This window comes from Oreochromis aureus, linkage group 22 (assembly GCF_013358895.1).
Source record: "Oreochromis aureus strain Israel breed Guangdong linkage group 22, ZZ_aureus, whole genome shotgun sequence".
In the NCBI taxonomy this organism is placed as follows: Eukaryota; Metazoa; Chordata; class Actinopteri; order Cichliformes; family Cichlidae; genus Oreochromis; species Oreochromis aureus.
The window spans coordinates 29,629,985-29,650,696 of NC_052962.1; the positions used below are offsets into that span (position 1 = coordinate 29,629,985).

The window sequence follows — 20,712 nt, forward strand, 5'->3', positions numbered from 1 at the left end:
CCATCCTGCTGGCCCCTGCTTACACCCCAGTCAAGAGGATTAGAAAGGTCTCCAAAAACATCAAGCAGTGGACAGAGGAAAGTATCCTCACCCTACAAGGATGTTTCGAAGCCACTGACTGGGACAGCCTTCTTTCTCCCTCTGATGACATTGACAAACAAGTCAACACGGTGACATCATACATCTCCTTCTGTGTTGACAAGATTATCCCCTCAAAAACAGTCTAACAGTCTCCATCTACCTCAACAACAAACCTTGGATCACCAAGGAACTCAAGGAAATCCTTAATAAAAAAAAGAGGATTTTCTTCACCGGCTCTGCACTGGACAAAAAGGAGGTCAACAGGGAGGTGAAGAGGGCCATAAAAACTGCTAAACTGGAGTATAAAAACACAGCTGAAAAAAATTCACCAAAGGAGACCTCCACTCAGCCTGGCAGGGCCTCAAAACCATGGCCTCTGTGAATACTGCAGTCACCACCCCCAGAACCATCCAGGTGGAGGGCAGCAACCCCTCCTTCCTCCCTGACGACCTCAACGCTTTCTACACCAGGTTTAGGACGGACAACATGGCCCAGCTTGAGGAGTCCAGATCCTCACTCAAACCTGGCAGCTCTGCACTCACCTTCAGGTCTGAGGATGTGGTGAGAGCCCTCAGGAGGACCAGGGAGAGGAGCTCACCCGGCCCTGACAACATCAGCAGTCGAGTTCTGAGGCACAGTGCAGGGCAACTAGGAAGTGTGTTCCGGACCCTGTTTCAACACTCAATTGACAGTCACACCGTCGCCCAGCTGTGGAAGCACTCCACAGTCATCCCCATCCCCAAAAGAAACAACCCAAAGTCTCTGAATGATCTCCGTCCTGTTGCCCTCACCTCCCTGGTGATGAAGGCCATAGAGAAGATCATAAAACAGCACCTTGTAAGAGCAACTGACCCCCTGATGGACCCACTCCAGTTTGCTTACCATGCACGCAGAGGTGTTGATGATGCCAAAATCTTCATCTTGGACTCCATCCACAAACATCTGGAGCTCCCTGACTCCTCCGCCAGACTTCTGTTTGCTGATTTCTCATCAGCATTCAACACTCTGCAGCCTCATATCCTGGCCACTAAACTTTCCACCCGATTTCACCTGGATGATCAGCTAATCCTGTGGATATTGGACTTTTTGACCAACAGGACTCAGAAAGTTTGGGTCAACAAGTCTCTTTCCGGTCTCCGTTCCACCTCCACTGGCTCCCCCCAGGGCTGTGTGCTCTCCCCCCTGCTCTTCATCCTCTACACCGATGACTGCAGATCCACACAGCCCAACTCTCACCTGGTTAAATATGCTGACGACGCAGTTCTCCTGTCACTGCTGTCAGGCCCCTCACAACACCACGGGCCCACTCTTCAGGAGTTTGTAGAGTGGTGTGACAGCTCCAAACTTGAATTGAATGTGAGCAAAACCAAAGAGATGATGGTGACCTTCAGTCACCACCACCATCCACGGGAAGCCAGTGGAGGTAGTTGAGGAGTACAAATACCTGGCAACCATCTTCGACAACCTCCTGAAATTCTCTGCCAACACAGAGGAGATTCTCAGGAGGTGCCACCAACGGCTATACCTCCTTAGGAAACTCAACTCCTTTGGAGTCAGCACACCCATCATGATGACTTTCTACTCTGCCTTCCTGGAAAACATCATGACCTTCTCCATCACCTGCTGGTTCCACTCCCTCAGCCTTCAGAACAGGAACAGACTGCAGCACACTGCATCAGTGTGCTCTAAAAATCATTGGACTGCCTGTCAGAACTCTGGCACAGGTTTTCAGCCAACAGGCCCTTAGGCAGCCGAAATCATCAGTGACTCCTCTCACATTCTTCACCCCCTCTGGGCGAAGCCTCTGCTGCATTTCCTGCAGGACTGAGAGGAGTAGAGCCACCTTTGTCCCCAAAGCCACTCTGCTTTTTAACTCCAGCCGATAAGAACATTTCCCACACCCATAAACATAAACTACACTCTTCCTACACTACTGACACTTTATTCACTTTTAGTCACTTGCAGTTATTTATTCACCTTCAGTCACTTTAATTTTAAAACTGTGTAATTTTAAAACTATATATACTGTATATTCTGTGTATTTATTATTTCACTCCTATTGCCTGTTCTTATTGTCCTTATCTTCAACGTATGCTGCTCGGTTGTTTGTTAATTGCCCCTTGGGGATAAATAAAGTCTTCTGATTCTGATTCTGATTCTGATTATAACATGCTAAAGATTTTCTCTTGCATGAGTCAAGTTTTATTTTGCTGCACAGATTTGTAATTTTAGTTTTTTAGAATAAACTGCCAAATATTTTTTAAAACATGTTTCACTCTTGCTTGTTTAACACTATACAAACATTTCAGTAAGGAAAGATCATTCAAAAGAATAAACATGATTTATTGATGAACAAAATATAGATAAATGTTTGGCGGTTTGCCCGTCTCAGCAGAACGGAACCCCAGCTGTGAAAGGGATTAGAGCAGGACCCCCCCCCCCGGAGCCTAGACGCTGATGGTGATGATGAAGGTAGCTTGAGAGATGAGAGGTGGAGATGGGAAGGAGGTGGGTCGCACAAAAGCATCTGCAAAGGAGAAAGACAGATGCGCAGTGAGATATAAAGTACGTGGCATGAATGCTGATTGGCCTGGAAAAGGCCGGGAGAAGGTGATTGGACTAGACCAGTGATGACACAAACAGCTTGACAGTGTGGGAAAGTGGAAGTGATAAAGCTTATATTTAGCTGGCATAATCGAACTAAAATTTATTTTATTGCATTTGTGTTGACTTGGTAAAGTAAAACTGTGAATATGTTTGCTTTAAAGGCCAGTTTACAAGCTGCGGAATAAATTTTTGTATCTTTTCACATTGGAGTCACATTGGATTTTGATTTCTTTAACTGATTTGATTTTGATTCAGTTTTGAATCAGACAGTCAGAAATATTATAATTTTGATCATTTATCAGTACATATCCATATTTTTATATAAAAACAAAGCTGACACTTGTGAGACTTCATCAGAGGTGTGAGCATCACAGCAGATGCCTTTGTGTCAAAGTAACTGAGGAGAAAACAGAAAAACATGAAGGAGATTTTCCTGGCCTGGCTTTTTATAGCAGATAAAATATTACTCAAAAATATTCTGCAGTTGTTAAAAAATGGAAGAAAATCATGAAACAACATATGAACATTACCTGATGCTGCTGAGAGCAAATTTACAGAGGTTTTATTGGAGACCCAGCTAAGTGTTTTGCAATTTGGCATAGTTTGTAAAAGTTTTCTTCATACTGAACAGCAGAAATTAGGCTTTCTTGTCAGAGGTCACTTTTGGAAAAAAAAACCCCAAAACAGCAGCCTACAGCGCTGTAAACAAAGACTGGTGTGCAATAAGCAAGCGAATAATTCAGAAAACAGAGATTTGAGATGGGAAACTGTTCTTGAAGTACACTGAGAGAGAGAGAGAGAGAGAGGGCTGTACAGGAAGTGTCATTTTATTGTGGTGAAAACAATAAAATCACAAAACAGCCAAAGTAAGAAGCGTAGTTTTCATCCTCTTTTGCTGCTGGTTCAGTGAATTCTGGTTGGAGAGTGACGAAACCTGCAGCTTCAGAATCTGTGAGATGTCGGTTTCCAACACCCAACAGCATGTATATGTACGCGTCGTCGGGTGAACGGAGGGATGTGTTTGTGTCTGTGTTCACATCTTTGTGGAGAATCTGTTTACTTGCTCTCATTTGCTGTTTTAGCTGTTTGGTGGTTGTTGAAATGGTTTTGTGAACTTTAACCTGAGATTCTAGGGTTTCTGGCAAAATACATTTATATTTAAAAATCAATTTGGGATTTAATGAATCAATATCACGTTATTTAAGCTAAAATTGATTTTAATCAGAAAATTGATTTTTTAAACCCACCCTTAGGCACACCCCCTAGGGTTGATGAGAATGACTTCCAGACAGATGGACAAACCGATGGTGACTAACCAACCGGACAAAGAACACGACCACAGTGATAGATGTAGCTATACCAAGTGATAGCAACATCAGGTAAAAGGAGCACAAGAGATCAAGAAGTACCAAGGGCTGAGAGAAGAGCTTGAACTGTGTTTCTCTGTCCAGAAGAGCACAGTCCTAGGAGTCTCTCCCAGGTCTCTGGTAGAGGACCTGAGCTTGAATGATAAAAGACCGCCTGCAGGGTGAGAGGGGATTTTAAAAAAAGAGTAAAATAAAACAAATTAAAGCTGTAAACAGCGATGAGAGGGCCCCTGCACTACCAGACGCGCTTAGGTCGTTCTGTGCTGTGGTCCACTTGACTTGCAGCTTGGGTGTGCTGTGGGTCAGCAGAGTGAACACCTCTTATGCCCACTAGGTGGTGATGGAGAACACCCACTAACTGTGTACCCTGATGTATATCATGCCTCAAACCACCAACTGAGCCGATTTTACACAGGTATCTGTACTGCTACTTAAGTAAAGAATGCCTGGTCTTTTGCCACCTCTGCATCTGCCAATGTTATGGGAATGTTCCCGACTAGCGGAGAGTGCAAAGGAACATTAGCAACATAGCTTGCTAACCTATTAATCTCTTTTAGTAGTACAACCTTATGCTCCAGCTTAACACAACAAAAAGGAAGGGGGCACCATCTTGTGGCAGTATTATGCAATTGTGCTTTAATTCACAAAGAGGCAGACAATTTCTTCGTCTATGGCATTATGTCAAAAACAGCACGTTAAACAGTTTAATACCACTTCTTAGGGGAGAAAGTAATAGTGGGTCAATGTAGTGTCCAGTCTGGCCTCAGTCTAACATAAAAAGAAGAAGAGAGCAAACTTTTCTTTTCTACAGACTGTGATCATGACCTCTTGTCAATTATATTGAAAGAGTTGAAGCCAGTGAAATAATAAACACAACTATGTTGCTAAACTAATGTATTTTAATAAAGATGTCATTTAATGTCCCCTCTCTGAACAGCAGCGTATACACCCACAGTAAATGAACAATGATGAACCTGATTCCCTGAATGTGTATTTGATTTTGTTAGATGTTATGAGAATGTTTTTCTGACTCATGCAAGTAATTCTGTCATCATCCACTTTATTTATCTTCTGTGGGCTTTCAGGTCCTTTGGCGTTGCTGAACTGCCAAGTTCATTCAACTTATCAGGCATGCTTTAGCTGCTCTTTGTTTACCTTGCTTCCCCGAGTACTAATATCATCTCTCCTTGTTTTCCCAGTGTGGATCCCTCCTTTGGCCACAAGAAGTGGATCCCTGTTCATCATTACCTCACCTGCTGCTGCAAGAGCTAGTTGCTTTTCTTGGGGTGGCTGTGGCTCAGGAGGTAGAGCAGCTCACCTACTATTTGGAAGGCTGGTGAGAACCAGTGGTGATTTTCAGGTCTAGGGGAGGCACAGGGTTTTTTCATACTGTTTCTATGTAAGTGCTTTCTAACACTCACACTCTGATGGATGCACTGGAATTAGTATCTTGCCCAAATATATTTGGCTTGTAGACAGGGATCAGCTCACCAACCTTCCCAGTAGTAGGTGGCTGTGGCTCAGGAGGTAGAGCAGCTCACCTACTAAAACTGTTCACTATCTATGGAGCATGACTTAGCTTTTTCTTAACTTTTCAAACTGTATCAGTGTTTTTGAACAATGACCTGTATCTACCTTTCAGCATTGTTGGTGGCTTTCCAGATGTACACACGCAGTCAAGACAAGCTGGATGGTCGCTGTAGGAGCCGTATGAGTTGTTACTTTTTTGTCTAAGTGGGTTGGTTTAACCCTCTACTGCATGACTTTTTAATTTTGGGGGAAAAAAATATTTCTCCCTATTTTGGGGGAGCTTTAGGGTCACTAATAATATATCAATCATAAAATTTGACACCCTGCCCCCCCCAGAAAAGATATTGGTTTGTTGCCTCAAGGCAACACTGTGCAACAAGGGTAGTAAAATGCCAAGTTATTCTATAATAAGTTGTATTAGTACAACAAGGATGAACAAATACCGTATTTTCACGACCATAAGACGCACTGTACTAAAAGGCGCAGTCTCAGTTATGTGTGTCATTACTGTATTTATCACACACATAAGGCGCACTGGATTATAGGGCGCATACAAGTACCGTATGCGTATTTAAAAATAAAGCGGGAGCAAAACTGAGTTTGGTACTCACATTTTTATTACCAGTAATCGTCATCATCAACAACACACAAGCATACAAGTGTGCGTATTTAAAAATAAAGCAGGAGCAAAACAAAGTTTGGTACTCACATTTTTATCATCAAACAAACCCATCGAAGTCCTCATCCTCTGTGTCTGAATTGAACAGCTGCGCTAAATCTCCATCAAACATGCCAGGTTCACTTTCTTCACTGTCAGAGTCACTTTCCGTGCCGTGCGGCTCCTCGGAAATGATGCCGGCTTTTGCGAAAGCTCGAACAACAGTCCCAGCAGACATGTTAGCCCAAGCATCTACAATCCATTGGCAAATTGTGGCGTAACTCGCCCAGCGCTGCCTTCCACTCTTGGTGAAACTGTGGTCTCCATCGGTCATCCATCGCTCCCAGGCCGCTCGCAGCCTTACTTTGAACGGGCGGTTCACACCGATGTCCAGCGGTTGGAGTTCCTTTGTCAGGCCTCCCGGAATGACAGCAAGCTCAGAGTTCATTTGCTTCACTTGTTTTTTCACATCGGCTGTGAGATGGGCACGCATAGAGTCACAGATCAAGAGCGATGGTGATGCGTGGAAAAAACCACCTGGTCTCCTTACATACACCTCCCTCAGCCACTCTTTCATCATTTCCTCATCCATCCAGCCCTTTTCATTTGCCTTAATGATGATTCCTGCTGGAAACTTCTCTTTAGGCAAAGTCTTTCGCTTAAAAATCACCATAGGCGGCAGTTTCTGTCCATTAGCATGGCAGCCAAGTACAACAGTAAAGAAGACTTTTCATACCCGTTGTGCGTATCGCTACCGTGCTGGTCCCCTTCTTCTCCACAGTGTGACTCACCGGGATGTCAAAAGTGAGCGGGACCTCGTCCATGTTTGTGATGTGGCTGGGCTGGATGTTTTTGTCGCCGATGTGTTTGCTGCAGTAGGAGCGGAAGATGGCCAGCTTTTCCTTATACCGGTAATCCGCTGGAAGTTGCTGCGCTACCGTAGTCCTGGTCTGGATGGAAAAATGGCACCGTTTCATAAAACGAAAGCACCAAGACGGGCCTCCTTGGAAATGTTCAATGTTCATCTCTTCAGCTAGTGAAACTGCTTTTAGCCGAATGGTGACCGTCGAAACGCTTCTCCCGCTCGTTCTTTGCTCGATGATCCACCGCTCGAGTCTTTCCTCCAACTCGGGCCACCTCGCCTTATGTCCGCAGAAACTCAGCTGCGTTTTCTTGACCTGCCGGAGCTTGTTTTCTAGCTTCCTCCATTTGCGAACCATCGATTCGTTAATCTTAAATTCTCTCGCCGCTGCTCGATTTCCATGTTCCTCCGCGTAGCTGATGGCCTTCAGTTTAAACTGTGCTTCGTAAGCGTGTCTCTTTGCCATTTTCAGGGTTGTTAAAACAACGATGTCCTGTATAACGCACATACCTGTTCTTTTATACAGGTATGTGCGATAAAGTCAACGCCCACACTTCACCCTTTAGCGTTCTCATGGTGTTCTCTACTACGTCCTCATTACAACACACAGGGCGCACTGCACTATAGGGCGCGCCGTACTTTTTGAAGAAAATCTAAGACTTTTAAGTGCGCCTTATGGTCGTGAAAATACGGTAAATAAACAACAAATAAACAATGTAAACATTTCACAGAACAATAAAACACCAAAATACATCAACATTTGACCCTAACCCCATGTACGCGCGCAGACACCCACACACACCCACACTTTTGGGGACATTACATTAACTTACACTAATTTCCTGGAGACTTATCCTGACTCTACCCATCACAAGTCCCTGCCTGAACCTTACCCTAACCCTGACTCAAGCCTTCACCCTAAAATTAATGATTTACCTTGCAATTTGTCCCCATAAAGTAGGCGAGACCTCACAATGTGCGTGTGTAAAGAAATTTGTGTCCCCACAACAATAAGTAATACACGACCACACACACACACACACACACACACACACAGCAAAATTGGTATGGCCCAGATCAGGCCCACACAATGTGCTTACACATGGCCCACATGCCGCAAAGAATGACGGCCCTTTGGTGGCCCAGACCTGGTTTGCCAGAGGTGGCCCACACATGGGCCAGCACAAGGCCAGTTTCAGACACACTGGTGGTCCTGTGCTGGCCCATGTGTGGATTACCTCTGGCAAACCTGATCTGGGCCACCAAAGGGCCGTCATTCATTGCGGTATGTGGGCCATCTGTAGGTGGTGTGCAGCCACGGGCCAGTTGTAGACACACTGCTGGCCCTGTGCTGGCCCAGAACGGTTTCAGCTCTGGCCCCAAATGTCAGCCTAATGTGTACCTTAATCAAGCCATGCAATAACAACATGTGCCAGAACATGCAAAACAGTGCAAAAGTAACATGCCGAAACTCTGTTCAGACAGTGAATGGACTGATAGCGCTTTTCTACTCTCCCAGATTACTCAAAGTGCTCTATACAACATGCTACATTCACCCACTTTTGCTTAACTGAGTGCTTCCTAACTACATTCATACACATTCACACTCTTGACATGCAGACTGGAGGAGCCAGGGATCGAATCACTAACCTTCCGATCAGTTTGTAACCTGCTCTACAACCTGAGATATGGCATGCCATCGCATAAACAGTGGCGTCATTGCCAGACCTGGCACACATCTGGTTGACATACACTCTGCCAAAACACCAGTCAGTCAGAAGTGCCAGCTTGATGCCAGATCTGGGCCAGACCTGTTTTCTGTAGGCCTGGGCCACATAACTCAAGCCACAATCAAGCCAGATATGGCATGCCATCACATAGACAGTGCCATCTATGCCAGGCCTGGCCCACATCTGGATGACATATGTCTTATCATGCCAGAAGTCAGCCAGCAGTGCCGACTTGATACCAGATCCTGGCCAGACCTGCTTGCTATGTGGGCACTAACACACACACAGGCACAGTTACTTTACCAACTGACCCCTGACCCCTGAGCTCCTGAGTGTTCCTCAAACCTCATTTAGGGATCCACTCCTCTACTTCACTGTCACTCCCTGAAAGCTCACTGTCCTCACTTTCTGAGGACAGAAAGTGCACATTCCCTTGGTTTCCTTCCATAAAAGGTATTTACATCCATGTCCTGTAATTATGAGTAGATTGTAAAGGAAAAAACATATACTATGATCATATAAAGGCACACAAACACATCTGTACACACATATGCAAATGCATTATATTACCTGAAAAAAATTGGGCTAACTGCGCAGTGTTGCCTTGAGGCAACGAATGAAAATTAACAGTTTTACTGTATAAATAAATTTTAAAAAGTAGAACAAACAATCAAATATGCTTCTTAACATATTCATGCACATACAAGTATTTTTTATTATACATTTATTTTACTATAAACATGTAAAATAGTGATCTTTTTCTTGCCTCCTAATGGAGATGTCTCTCATGTAGTGCAGCTTGCAGAAAGGGGTCCTCCCCCCCAAATGAAAGTCACATCACCTTCAACTCGTGATATTATTGGAAAGAGATGTGCCTGGTAGCATTATTTGAAAAAAAAAAAGTGTTTTTTTTTTTTTGAAGGGCCAGCGTAAGGCATGAAAATGTGGTTTGTTGCCTCAGGGCAACGCTATGCTGTAGAGGGATATTATTAAATGGACTCACTGTATTGGTGCACGGGTGTGGGACGTGTCTCATGGGTGTGTTAGATGATAAATGTGGTTGCACTCACCTGTTCACCGCATCTGATGTTGATGATCAGAAAGGTAGGGTGAGCATGAGGCAAAACTTTCTGTTGACCGCAGCTTGAGCGCAGCTTGAATGGTTTGGAAGTAGTGATGGGTAGATGAGGCCTCGTGAAGCGTTTCAGCACATTCCCCAAACTGTAGCGATACTGTGTCGACACAGTGTTGCTGTTTTGCTCCATACTGACACCTGCTGGACCTTAAATATCATTGCAGGTAACTTACTTGAGACTCACAACAGACACTGATTCAATGACATAGTCATACGTGTATACACTGTAAGGTATTGTACTTTCCATGGAATCATTTTATATGTTTTACATTGCAAATATTGTAGACATCTTTAAAATGTATTGTGAATGACATAAAGTAAAAATTAAAATGAAAGTATTGTGAATATAATATTACACATTTAAATGTAATTGATTCAGAGTTTTTTATAAATTTCTATTCAGAAAAATAAGTTTATCCAATGTTTTTGCATTCAGTCTATTGCAGGGTTTTTTTCACACCATTTCCCCAGCTTTGGAAAACTCACAGGCACAGATGAAGCTGGGGTACACAAAAACTGTAAAGTCAGGTGGAAAAGATTCTGATAAGATGTCTTCCTCATCCCCCAGTACCTTAAAGGATCCTCTAATCTTGGAATGTTTCTCTCCGACACTCTCCACAATACTAAGGGGTTGGCAGTCCTTTATAATAAACTTCAGGACTGCCTGGTCCAGAACAGTCTTCCTAGATGCTTGATTTCAAAATAATAAAACACATATTAATAAAAAAAAAAGTGTTGATAAAGCTGTTCAGTGTCAATATAGGCCTACCTGTGTTCATTCTCAGTGTGTCTCCTCATTTTCATGTTTGGCTCTGTAATGCCTCTGTAACACTGAGGAGGTGCTTTTGTTTGTAAGAAAGCTCCGCAGAACAGATGCGACATTTATCCTGCATAAAATGAAATAAATAATTTACACTGCAAGTCACATTGCTGTTTTTCCTATTCTGATAGATTACACTGAAACAAAGACAGACAAACTATTTGCAGTTAAAAGATCAAAATGATCCCACACAGCAGAAACATTTCCATTTTGTTATGGAAAGATGTGTATTTTTATTTATCTTTGCGAGAGTCAATTTGTGGGGGGTTTTTGGTGGCGACTCGTTCCGTTGACAGATGAGGATGCGGTACCTTTTAAACACAGCTTGGCGCGTTGGCAATGAGCGATACAGCAGCTGTATCGCTCACGTGACTTTTTCTTAAAGCGACGCACGCACCGATACAGGCATCGCTAGGTGAGCTTGATACATGCGCCGGTGCGTCAGTGTTGCTGGACCCATCACTATTTGGAAGTATTTTGACTGTAACTTGATGGTTTTTGTATATTTATCCACTAATTGACGCCATAGGCCAAGTTGTTATTTGGCATACTAATTGGTGCCAATTGGTAATTGGTGGTGAGTTGCTTTGTTTGTTCAGTCTGTGCATTTGTGTAATTGTTAATCCCGTGTGCTGATTTGTATAGAGGACAGTTGCATGTGGAATAAAAGGAGCAAATGTTACAGAAGTGTATTTTATGCGTTTATTGTTGCGCGTCAATTGCGTCCTCATGTTTAGCCTGCCGCGGCCTTTGGTTGGAGGAGCCGCAACAGTCGCTCTCCTCTTTAGTCCAAAGGATGTGGGGTTCATGTTTTCCAAAAATAACTTTAGATTTCAATTTGTCTGATTATAGAACAGTTTTCCACTTTGCCACTTTTGCACAGAGCTTTGACCTGCATTTGTGGATAGCACAGGTAGCTGTTTTTGCATACAGTGATTTCTGGAAGGGTTCCTGAGTCCATGCATGGATTTTCAGGTTTGCCACTTGTGGACAGAGTTTGCTCAAGATTGTCTGAATCTTTTGATTTATGTACTGTAGATAAGATATTGAAAATCTTCCCAATTTTGCATTGAGGAACTCTGAAATTGTTCAATTTGTAGACGGGTCATTGATGTGACATGGCGATTTCACTGTCCTACCAGATAAAATGAAGCTTATACGTAAGTTCAGTAAGGAAGATCTGTAGTCACATCGATCTGCTTCCTGGATGCTTTGGATGCTTTGCATCACTTTCCCATGCGGTTAAGCTCACATCACAGGTCTAGTCCAATCATCTTTCTGCCTGCCTTCTTCAGGCCAATCAGTCTCCACTTGGCATTCTTTAAATCTCACTGCTCATCTGTCACTCTCCCTTGCAGACGCCTCCCTGCAACCCACCTCCTCCTCTCCCATGTTACTCAGGCTCCATCCAAACCTCCATCTTCATCTCCATCACTAGCGTCTAGACTGTGGGAAGTACTTCCCTAATTCTTATCACCACTGGGATTCGATTTTGCTGTCATGGGCCATCTGAATCTAATCACCAAATAGCTTAATTAATTTCTGTATATCAATAAATCACGCTCAGTTACTTCTAATGATCTCTGCTTATTGAAATGTTAGTTAATATTGTCCTAATTTAAAATGCTGCAAATGGTTCAAAATTTGTTTTACTTGGACATGTTAAAAAAAGACTTTTATTTTTTTAAAACTTTGTGCCAGATACTTGGCCCTGTGTGAAAAATTCGGCCTTTGTCTCGTCAGTTCATTTTGTCCAGTCTTTTATTGTCGACTTGTGAACTCTGACTTTAACTGAGACCAGACAGGCCGCGATTTCTTTAGATCTTGTTCTGGCTTCTTTTGTGAGCTCCTGCATGAGTCGTTGATGTCTTCTTGGAGTAATTTTGGTAAGTTGGCCCCTAATTGAAAGATTCCCCACTGTTTTCTTCATTTGTGTATAATGACTCTCACTGTGGTCACTGGAGTCCCAAAGCCTAAGAAATGGCTTTGTAACCCTTTCCAGACTGAGAGATGTCAATGACTTTAAGTGATTTCTTGATTCAACAGGTCAGACAGCAATCAGTAACCACATTATTTTCAAATATTGAAAACACAATGACAAGAAGTCAACAGACTGGAGGTCTTTATTTCCATCAAGCACAATTGTTTTTTTCTGGATCAGTGGCATTCAAACTTTTCCAGGAAATTGTTTTTGCAAAAGCTTAAAAAAATAGAAAAAACCAAAATAAATGGTTGGAAACTGTTTCAGAGAAAGCACGAGAACAGCGGCTCATAATAATAATGTAAATGAAGACAAAAGATATAAGACACAAAATATTATTCAAGTATATATCTGGCATGTAACTGGTGACCTGTTGAGGGCGTACTCCTCCGCTCACCTTCTGACACTTGGGACTACACCCCTCCCCCTCATTCTCCCCCCACCAATATTTAATTGATTAAGCAGGTAAAGCAATTAGAAGGATAGGTTTTTCATGTTTTATTATTCAACTCTTCTCTTTAAGTTTTTCCTTGAAGTTTCTTTTAAGTGTTTGTAACATCAGAGTTGGAAAGTATCATTTCACTATCTCTACCCTGTACTTAGATTGTTTTGTACGCTGAACTTGATGTAAACCAAATACAAACTGTCCAGTTAAGTTATTTCTTTGAGGTATAGTGCACCATTTATCAAACCAACACTTCAGGCCAGGAGCGCCACCTTTTACCTCCGTCCTGTCACAGACTTCTCCATCAGGATTTTCCTCATACCAGTTGCTGGTATGAGGAACCAGTTGTCTGGTTCTTTGTTGTTCCAGTAAATCACCCTAAGAGATAAAAACAAACAAACAATAATTGCTTCAGTAAAAACTGGTATTTTTAATTGTGGGAATAAAAAACTATTTTAACAACAGTGAAACTTATTTATCAGTGATGAGCTGTTCACCCACAACCATGCAGCCTCTTTTGTAGTTAAGTGTTCTTTTCTAAACACTAATATAGACTTAAGTGTCACCTCAGCTGGTACAATCCAACTTTTATTATGCACAAGTAATGGTTAGCATTACTGCCTCACAGCAAGAAGGCCCCAAGTTCAATTCCACCATTAGTACTTTACAGTACTAATGTACAGTACTTTACAATTTCACAGATAGTGTCAGAAGTTCATGTTGCAGATAGAGACCATTGTGCATTAATGCATTCATCCGAACAAATGAAAAACCCATAGTGGTAGAATATCACTTTTATCCAGATCAGTAGATGTTTAAAGTGTGGAGACTGATTAATGCTGTTTGTATAATATACTGCAGGGGTGCAGGGAAAGGTAGGACTGACTCCCCAGGAGGGGCAATTGCAAGCCTTGAATGAAAAGGTGTTTTTGTTTTTTAGTTTTTTTGCATTTTTAAAACTTTCTTGTAATACGTGTCATAATTGAGACAAATGATGCAAAATGGTTATATCCACCCTGCACTTGGACTCACAGTCACCTACACAGAAAAACTGCATTAGCAACGTTCTGTCAAAAGAAATGTGCGCAGACACAATGAACAGGTTAAGAATGATTTAGCTATAAGCAGAGTCAGTGTTAGATATAACACAATCAAAATAACTCAGCACAGCTTAACAATTCAATTCAATTCAATTTTATTTATATAGCGCCAAATCACAACAAAAGTCGCCTCAAGGCGCTTTATATTGTACAGTAGATAGCACAATAATAAATACAGAGAAAAACCCAACAATCATATGACCCCTATGAGCAAGCACTTTGGCGACAGTGGGAAGGAAAAACTCCCTTTAACAGGAAGAAACCTCCGGCAGAACCAGGCTCAGGGAGGCGGCCATCTGCTGCGACCGGTTGGGGTGAAAGAAGGAAAACAGGATGAAAGACATGCTGTGGAAGAGAGACAGAGATTAATAACAGATATGATTCGATGCAGAGAGGTCTATTAGCACATAGTGAGTGAGAAAGGTGACTGGAAGGGAAAAACTCAATGCATCATGGGAATCCCCGGCAGCCTACGTCTATTGCAGCATAACTAAGGGAGGATTCAGGGTCACCTGGTCCAGCCCTAACTATATGCTTTAGCAAAAAGGAAAGTTTTAAGCCTAATCTTGAAAGTAGAGATAGTGTCTGTCTCCCGAATCCAAACTGGAAGTTGGTTCCACAGAAGAGGGCCTGAAAACTGAAGGCTCTGCCTCCCATTCTACTTTTAAATACTCTAGGAACAACAAGTAGGCCTGCAGTGCAAGAGCGAAGTGCTCTAATAGGGTGATATGGTACTACAAGGTCATTAAGATAAGATGGGGCCTGATTATTTAAGACCTTGTATGTGAGGAGCAGGATTTTGAATTCAATTCTGGATTTAACAGGAAGCCAATGAAGGAAGCCAAAACAGGAGAAATATGCTCTCTTTCTAGTCCCTGTCAGTACCCTTGCTGCAGCATTTTGGATTAGCTGAAGGCTTTTCAGCGAGTTTTAGGACATCCTGATAATAAAGAATTACAGTAGTCCAGCCTGGAAGTAATAAATGCATGAACTAGTTTTTCAGCATCACTCTGAGACAGGATATTTCTAATTTTAGAGATGTTGCGCAAATGGAAGAAAGCAGTCTTACATATTTGTTTAATATGTGCGTTGAAGGACATGTCCTGGTCAAAAATGACTCCAAGGTTCCTCACAGCATTACTGGAGGCCAAGGTAATGCCATCCAGAGTAAGAATCTGGTTAGATACCATATTTCTAAGATTTTCAGGGCCGAGTACAATAACCTCAGTTTTATCTGAATTAAGAAGCAGAAAGTTAGCGGCCATCCAGGTCTTTATGTCTTTAAGACATTCCTGCAGTTTAACTAATTGGTCTGTGATACCTGGCTTCATGGATAGATAGAGCTGCGTGTCATCTGCATAGCAGTGAAAATTTATGCTATGTCTTCTAATGATGCTGCCTAAGGGAAGCATGTATAATGTAAATAGAATTGGTCCTAGCACTGAACCCTGTGGAACTCCATAATTGACCTTAGTGTGTGAAGAGGACTCTCCATTTACATGTACAAATTGGAGTCTATTAGATAGATATGATACAAACCACTGCAGTGCAGTACCTGTAATACCTACAGCATGTTCTAATCGCTCTAATAGGATATTATGGTCAACAGTATCAAACGCAGCACTGAGGTCTAGCAGGACAAGCACAGAGATGAGTCCACTGTCAGAGGCCATAAGAAGATCATTTGTAACCTTCACTAAAGCTGTTTCTGTGCTGTGCTGAGCTCTGAAACCTGACTGAAACTCTTCAAATAAGCCATTCCTCTGCAGATGATCAGTTAGCTGTTTGACAACTACTCTTTCAAGGATTTTTGATATGAAAGGAAGGTTGGAGATTGGCCTATAATTAGCTAAGACAGCTGGGTCTAGAGATGGCTTTTTAAGTAAAGGTTTAACTACAGCCAGCTTGAAGGCCTGTGGTACATAGCCGATTATTAGAGATAGGTTGATCATATTTAAGATTGAAGCATTAATTAATGGCAGGACTTCTTTGAGCAGTTTTGTAGGAATGGGGTCTAAAAGACACGTTGATGGTTTGGAGGAATTAATTATTGAAGTTAACTCAGAAAGATCAATTGGAGAAAAAGAGTCTAACTTAACATTGATGGTACTAAAAGTAGCTGTAGATAATGTTACATCTGTGGGATGATTATTGGTATTTTTTCTCTAATGATAAAAATTTTATTTGTGAAGAAGTTCATGAAGTCATTACTAGTTAACGTTAAAGGGATTGTTGGCTCAGTAGAGCTCTGACTTTTTGTCAGCCTGGCTACAGTGCTGAAGAGAAACCTGGGGTTGTTCTTATTTTCTTCAATCAGTGACGAATAGTAAGATGTTCTGGCTTTTATGGAGGGCTTTCTTATAAAGCAGCAAACTATTTCTCCAGGCTAAATGATGATCCTCTAAATTTGTGACACGCCATTTCCTCTCCAGCTTACGAGTTATCTGCTTTAGGCTACGTGTTTGAGAATTATACCACGGAGTCAGGGACTTTGGATTTGAGGCCTTAGTTTTCACAGGAGCTACAGTATCCAGAGTCGCACGTAGTGAGGAGGTAAAATTATTAACAAGATAATCGACCTCTGTTGGAGTAGCGTTCAGATAGCTGCTCTGCTCTATGTTGGTACAGGGCATTGAAGATGATAACAGTGGGTGGATTATATTCTTAAACTTAGTTACAGCACTTTCGGAAAGACATCTACTTTGATAAAGTCTACTCTCCACTGCTGTGTAATCAATTATTGTAAATGTAAATGTTATCAGGAAATGATCAGACAGCAGAGGGTTTTCAGGAAACACTGTTACATGTTCAGTTTCTATGCCATATGTTAAAACAAGATCTAGAGTGTGATTAAAGTGGTGGGTGGGTTCTTTTACATTTTGAGAGAAGCCAATTGAGTCTAATAACAGATTAAATGCGATGTTGAGGCTGTCATTTTTAGCATCTACATGGATGTTAAAATCACCCACAATAATTATTTTATCTGAGCTGAGCACTAAATCAGATAAAAAGTCTGAGAAATCAGAGAGAAACTCTGTGTAAGGCCCAGGTGGACGATAGATGATAACAAGTAAGACTGGTTTCTGAGTTTTACAGCCGGGGTGGACGAGGCTAAGCATCAGGCTTTCAAATGAATTAAAAGTCTGTCTTGGTCTTTCGTTCTTTCGTTACACCATCAAATCCTTTAATTTCAAAAAGAGCCAGAGAGAGTGAAGCAGCAGCATCAGCAGGTCTGCCTCCAAATGATGTGACTCAAACTGAGATCATGTAGCAGCAACCAAAAGTTATTCCAAGCGATCACTCATTCACCTGTAAGCTTATCAACACTAACACCAAATGACATTAAGCTTTATTGTATGTTGGCCCAGTGGTTCTTAACGGGTGTGCCATGAGACGAGACGTGCAAGACGTTTTGAGGAAGTAGGTGTTCTTCAGGGAGATGAAACAGCATTTTAAAATACCACAATGACAGTGGGAGTTAAATAAAAAAAGAAAAATGTAGGGAGTCACATATATTGTGAATAACAATTTTTGTTGCTAGTTTTAATTAAACATGAGCTGCAAACCAACACTCTTGCCAATGTTTTCATGTCTTATGTGTGTGTGAATTGTCTTGACTTTCATGTATCTTTCATGTCAGATGTGATTTTGTATTTTATGAGTGTGAAATCGTCTCTTCACAGACTTCCTGTGGATGCAATAAAGTGCTGAAGTCAGAAGATGGCCAGTGCATTTGTGAGCTAACAGCACATATAAATTCTGTTTCTTTGGTAATTTAAAGCAGATCAGAAATTTTATTGCTTTTAAATAAAGTTTATGAATAAAAGTGTTTAAACTCACAGAAGTAGAACGTCAAAAAGACAGCAGTTGCCAGGAGAACACAGACAACCACCACTGCCCCTATTTTTGTGGTGACCATTGACCCTCTGTTTACTTGTTCATGTTGAGGTTCAAAAACTTCATCTGTTGAATATTTAGAGGAGACAGAGGGTGGATTAATTAAATAACACAAAATGTGTAGCTGTGTACAGGTAAAAGGACACTGAAATATTCATTAGTAATGATCCAGTATTTATGAGTTATAGCAGTTACAGGTTGGAGGACCACAGCTGCAAAGAAACACTGACATGCTAAATAAGGGATAACCACATGTCGAATACATCACAAGCCCCAATCGTTGCTCTTTTTATCATTTTCTAAGTCACTTTAAACTTACAATTAAATGTCTGTCTTGGCATTTTCTCCTATCAATAAAACTTAACAAAGTCTGAATGCTTATATTTTGCAAATGTGCAGAGTAAATATCATCATCTATAGACTTGCAGCATGATGATAGATTTTAAGATATGCGCAGATGATCCTGTATTTATTCCAGAATAAACATATTATGTTCAAATAGCTTTTATACAGAACAAAAGAAAAGTCGTCTTTACCTTCCCCCACATTGCCACTGTCTGAATGGCTCATCGTTTCAGACTTAAAGATCCTGAGTTCAGAGTTAGTCCAGCTGTCTCTGAATAATAGAAGTATTTTAATAAAGATTTATGTTTTACTGAAGCTTTTGACAATAGAAGAAAAACACAAGTATTTGGCGATATTTCTCCTGAAGCTATGTTTGCTCTTCTCTTTAGGCTGTTCAAAAGAAACACTGTACCTCATTTTCATGTTTCACAACTTTCTCACGAATCATGATAACGGGGAGGAGACTTCATCCACAGTCTACTTCCTCATATTTGAATAACACTTTTTCACAAAATCCATTTTTATACATTTCATGGAAACTACTGTTCTTTTGTAAATGAATAAAAATACCACAAGGACCACAGCCCTGCAGGCGCTGCAATCTTCTCCAGAGTTTGATTGCAGGACTCACAACCTTCATCTCTCTTCCCCTTCCTAACACAAAAAACTGACATCATCAGGAATTAGGCATCGAGAGCCGCTAAATTCAAAATATGACCTCACAGTGGATAAGGAACAAAAAGGAAAAGAAGAAAGACGAAAACCATGTAATCATTTTCCAGAGAGGATTCTCTTTTAACTTGTGGATTTTACATTTTAATCAACTATACATGCATGCATGGTTGATAACCCACTATCTTCTTCAGGTCATCTTCTTCCTTTACTGGTCTTGTGGTCTCAGCGAAAGCTCAAGAGAGACAGAGTATTCTGAAGTCTTGTCTCTCCTCTTTCACTACCAGCTGTCAATCTCACTCACACTGCATCCTGTAGTCATGTAGTCACAACTGCTCTCCAAAGTTTTCTTTTTACCATTACATTGTTGTCTGCTGATGACAACAATGAACTTGAGTGACATCCCATTTTCATCCGAAAGGTGTTTTATTGAGTTCAGGTCAAGACTCTGTGCAGACAGTCAAGTTCTTCCACACCAAACTCACTTATAAATGTCTATATGGACCTTGCTTTGTGCACTGGTGCGCAGTCATGTTGGAACAGGAAGGGGCCAGCCACAAACTCTTCCCACAAAGAGCTGAAGCGTTGAGAGTTCCTTTCACTAGAACTAAGGGCCCGGGCCCAGCTCCTGAAAAACAACCCCATTAATGTAGAAACTGTAGCTGCTGCCTCTGTCCTCTAGATGGAGCTTTAATAACTGAATCAAGACCATCTGCTGGATTAAAATAGGAGGCTCGAGGCGGAGATGAGGTGCAGACCAAACAGGCCTTTATTCACCAACATTAACAGAAAGCAAAATACAAGAAAAAATAAAACAATACAGCACAGTGATGTAGCAGGACAGTTATCCAAAGCGTAAGTCAACATCTGAATGTCTCAAAAATAAACATGTAAACATGTAAGTTGCTTTGGCACTTTGCTAATGTGGCTGAATTAAAAGAACTCTGCAGAGAAGAATAGATCAAAGTTCCTCCAGTGATGATAAAATATAATTTGAGAACACCATAAGGGGTAATCTGATTACTTGTGTAATCTGATTTCACCTTTAAAAGTAATCTGATTACTTAAACGTCGAGGAGATTCATGCCAACACACGTTTCCCACATTAACCTGCTCTGCGGTTTATCCTCTGTGCTGGACAGGCTGGTTATTCTACAACAGGTTGTTGCAGATGTGCATTGCTGCCATCTACTCTTCATTTTTACTTAGCTCAGTTTGCATTAGTAATGATGCTTACACATACATTCAGTAAGGAAGCTCTGTATTCACTCATCTGCCTGCCTTCCTGGGTGCTTTTGTGCTGTTGGTCTATTCTTTACATCACTTCCACTTTCCCATGTTGTAACTTAATTCTGTCATCTTCACTCTGATCCACTCATTTTATTACCCACCGTAAGCCCGCCTTCATCTCATCTCCAAGTTATCCTGGCCAAAATGAGTTCCTCATCCAAGTATTAACCTGCTTCATCTCTGCCACCACCA

The 20,712-nt window shown here is 41.6% G+C and overlaps 1 protein-coding gene and 1 long non-coding RNA gene across 2 annotated transcripts in view; both read right to left on the reverse strand.

The window, feature by feature from the left end:
- LOC120435695 (C-type lectin domain family 4 member E-like) overlaps positions 1-20,712 on the reverse strand; it is a 64,265-nt gene that overhangs the window by 39,175 nt on the left and 4,378 nt on the right. The window lies entirely within an intron of this gene.
- Positions 13,102-18,984, reverse strand: LOC120435696. The gene is made up of 3 exons (XR_005609845.1): positions 18,750-18,984; positions 18,157-18,279; positions 13,102-13,594 (listed from the first exon to the last, which is right to left on the reverse strand). It is a non-coding gene; the product is annotated as an uncharacterized LOC120435696 (long non-coding RNA).